The 4332-nt window shown below is 38.6% G+C and overlaps 1 non-coding gene across 1 annotated transcript; it reads right to left on the bottom strand.

The window, feature by feature from the left end:
• Positions 1-3223: 3223 nt before the first annotated feature.
• Trnat-ugu (transfer RNA threonine (anticodon UGU)) lies at positions 3224-3297 on the bottom strand. Its single transcript has one exon. It is a non-coding gene; the product is annotated as a tRNA-Thr (tRNA).
• Between the last annotated feature and the right edge of the window lie 1035 nt (positions 3298-4332).

A 4332-nucleotide genomic window follows, 5' to 3' on the forward strand; every position in this document is an offset into this window, starting at 1 on the left:
GAAGATAGCCTGGGAATGCTGCATTATTGCTTTTAATGCTAATAATTAGCACAAAGTATACAACACAATACAGTTAGACCCACAACGTGAAACTATTGTATTCAAAGAGGACAGGTATACACTCGCACACACATACATATCCATCCGCACATACACAGACATAAGCAGGCCTTTACAAATGTCTGCTTGTGTGTGTGTGTGTGTGTGTGTGTGTGTGTGTGTGTGTGTGTGTGTGTGTGTTTACCTGTCCTTTTTTCCCCCCTAAGATAAGTCTTTCCGCTCCCGGGATTGGAATGACTCCTTACCCTCTCCCTTAAAACCCACATCCTTTTGTCTTTCCCTCTCCTTCCCTCTTTCCTGATGACGCAACCGTTGGTTGCGAAAGCTTGAATTTTGTGTGTACGTTTTTGTGTCTATCGACCTGCCAGCACTTTTGTTTGGTAAGTCACATCATCTTTGTGTGTGTGTGTGTGTGTGTGTGTGTGTGTGTGTGTGTGTGTGTGTGTCTAGTCAGCTTTAACAGAAAACCTGTACTTAATTGTTCAAAACAATATATAGCCTGAATGAAATTTTCACTCTTCAGCAGAGTGTGCGCTGATATGAAACTTCCACACAGATTAAACCTGTGAGCCAGACAGAGTCAAACTCGGGACCTCTGCGTTTTGCGGACAAGTGCTCTACCATCTGAGCTCGCCAAGCACGACTCACGACCCGTCCTCACAGCTTTACTTCCACCAGTACCTCATCTCCCTTTTTCCAGAAGTGCTAGTCTCGCAAGGTTTGCAGGAGAGCTTCTGTAAAGTTTGGAAGGTAGTAGGTGCAGTACTGGCAGAAGTAAAGCTGTGAGGACAGGTCGTGACTTGTGCTTGGGCAGCTCTGTTGGTAGTACACTTGCCCGCGAAAGGTAAACGTCCTGAGTTGGAGTCTTGGTCCGGTACACAGTTTTAATCTGCCATGAAGTTTTAGTGTATAGCCTATATCCACCCAAATTTTTATTAGAATATTGTGTAAAATTATTAAGTAAGTCAGTCAATGTAATGATACTATAAAAACAATAGTTGCTACTCATCATATAATGGAGATGTGGAGTCGCAGATAGACACAACAAAAAGACTGTCACATAATAAGCTTTTGACCAACAAGGCCCTTGTCAAAAATATACAAAACACACACACACACACACACACACACACACACACACACCAAGTACCTTTCAAGATTTTTCATTAAAAATGTTAAACAACAACTTGTTTGTATATAGTAGTATGGACCTTGTATCACTGGGTAGGTGTTCAAGGATTTGTATGGCTGAACACCTCACTCCTTTCTGTACAGAAAAAAATCTACTCTCTAAGTGGTGGCAAGAGAAAAGTGTGTAAAAGTTAAATAAACATGCATTTATTTAACCTTTATACAAGTTTTCTCTTGACACCACTTGGTGGGTAAATTTTTTTTCTGTCTGATTACATTATATTTTCAAAACTTGATTATTTTAAATGATTTACTCACTTCTTTCTGTGTGATTGACAGAGTAAATCATTCCTCCTTGTACTCCATTTACAAATGTTACTTTGTTTTCAAACTGTGACTGATCATTCACAACAAACTGCATTACAGAGTACATGTGTCGAAATGCAGTCATCAGAATGCCCAACCATTTAAACAGCCACCAGGAAGATTCCACAGTGAACCCTGTAATTGTAATATGTATTATATATGTGTATGTGTATTACTGTATGAATTACACACTTCTCTGCAACACACACCCCTTTTGTAATTCACGAGACATTAATGAATGAAAATACGAAAAGTAAGTCTGTTTTTTTGATGTTTTTATCTCCAAAATCTGATATCCGTAATGCAAAACTTCCCAATGTCAGATATTTCAGCAGATCAATAACACGTGACTTCCTGTTCAAGTTATCGATTTAAACATCATAGCTGTGTACCATACACCATGAACCACGCAACTGTGGAAAATCAACACTTGATGATGGTATTAAAAGATAAAGATTATGCCTCCAGAGAACACTACAACTACCCAGCCGGCGGTGTGAATTACAAAATTGACATTTTGTGGCTACCCTTAAAAAGAGAAAAATGAAAATGGTCTCCTAAATGTTGTTGGAAGAACTGTATCTTTGCCAGCAAATTTTGTATTAATGGTTTTTGGCTTCTAAGTGCACGCTCAATAGATGCAACTGTCATTTTGGCAGATATGTTTGCCCTTAATTCACTGAGGCGTTTTCACCAACACATGCTGCCACTGAAGAAACCCCAATTAATTAACACTTTTGTAGTTGTAGGGTCATATAGGTCTGACTAACTTTGAGGACCAATATGAGCATTGGGACCTATGTTACCAACTTCTGGATCGTGTCACCATATAGGGGCAACTGTACTGAACCTTAGAAAAATTTTGGACAGCACTGATTACTTGAGCAAACTGGCATGTATATATGGATGCTGCAGCATCACTGTTTCATGTTGTATGGCAATTTTCATTGTTTCACACTTTCCAAAGATACCTGAATTAAGCATTTTTTCTTGTCATTTGCTCTGTAATCATTTTTCATTACAAATACACCATCAAGCATACATCTCTGTGACTGTATTACTTTGCATGTCAAATGAAGTTAGTGGGGGCATATATAATGAAGGAAGTGATAAATCACAGAATATATAGTTGTGGAACTGTGAAGGAAACAGGGGAGGGTTGTCAGAAATATTAGCAAATAAAAATGTGATCTCATACATGGAGAGTTTCAGTTGCAGTTGGAGCTACACAGCAATTTGTCTGCTTTCTACCTGCAACCTTGCAATAATGGTTGCATTTACTAGAAGAAAAATGAATGGTGGCTGTTAGATGATAATGTCATGTTCTGAAGTAATACACCATTATGTGGCACAGTGGGTAGAGATATGCTATAAAAGACACAATCAAAACAATTTTTTGTAAATTAGATTACAAACTTTGAAGGTCTTACGAATCACTTAACAAGCCACACTGAGTCAAGAGAACCCACTCACTATGCTGCAAACACACCACTGAAACACTGATTGTTAAAGTAATTATATATACCAAGACAGTAACTTTTTCTCGAAAGAACAGTTACTGTTGATGACCGTGCAGCTTTTCCCTGGAATAAATTATGACTAACTGACAACCTCAGCTACCGACAGGTGTTGTTGATATACCTCGATGTGGATAGCTGAAAATGTGTGCCCCGACCGGGACTTGAACCCGGGATCTCCTGCTTACATGGCAGATGCTCTATCCATCTGAGCCACCGAGGACACAGACGAATACATATTCAGCTGTCCACATCGAGGTATATCAACAACACCTGTCGGCAGCTGAGGTTGTCAGTTGGTCATCATTCATTCCAGGGAAAAGCTGCACGGTCATCAACAGTAACTGTTCTTTCGAGAAAAAGTTACTGTCTTTGTATATATAGTTAAAGGCTACCCAGCCATTGACCTTCGTCTGTGCGAATGCACACAGGTTGCCCAAACTCTTACGGGAATCGCCAAAGTGTGCACGAGTAATGAGTGATTGGGCAAATGTCTATAAGGTACAATACATATGTAGAACTGTGGACAGTTGGGAATGTGAGTCTCGCGGGAAGTGTGCAAGGGATAAGTCCCTGCAGTCGCGCTATTCGTACGTGTCCTCGGTGGCTCAGATGGATAGTGTGTCTGCCATGTAAGCAGGAAATCCCAAGTTCGAGTCCCGGTCGGGGCACACATTTTCAGCTGCCCACATCGAGGTATATCAACAGCACCTGTCGGCAGCTGAGGTTGTCAGTTAGTCATCATTTATTGTTAAAGTAATTGTTGCCATTATATTTTCTATAAACAGTGAATCTTGTGAATTTTCTCTATGAAACTAGTGGTTACGTATTTACCAAGGTATTAGGCTACATTTAAGTGTGATTAAATACAAAATTAAAACTCTTAGATGTTCAACCAATCAATTTCACATGATTCAAGCAAACCGATTCTTTCTTGGAAAAATGTTTTATACAATTGAATCCAAAAATTTTGAGAAATACAAAAAATATGAAACTTTTTTTTTTTTTTTTTTTTTTTTTTTTTTTTTTTTTTTTTTTTTTTACAAATGAGAAGTTTTTTATGCAGATGAACACTGATGATATAAGCAGAAGCACTAATAAACATTTATTATGCATAATAAAAGGTTTCAGGTATAATGTGAGTGCCAGAAAAATGTGTTCAAACTTCCAGTGCGTCTCTTTTATGATGCTACTTTTTAGGGCCTTATATGCTTGCATTGCAAAACCAAATCCACTTTTCTAGATAGTTTAGAATATG

This window comes from Schistocerca serialis, chromosome 12, assembly GCF_023864345.2.
Source record: "Schistocerca serialis cubense isolate TAMUIC-IGC-003099 chromosome 12, iqSchSeri2.2, whole genome shotgun sequence".
NCBI lineage: Eukaryota > Metazoa > Arthropoda > Insecta > Orthoptera > Acrididae > Schistocerca > Schistocerca serialis.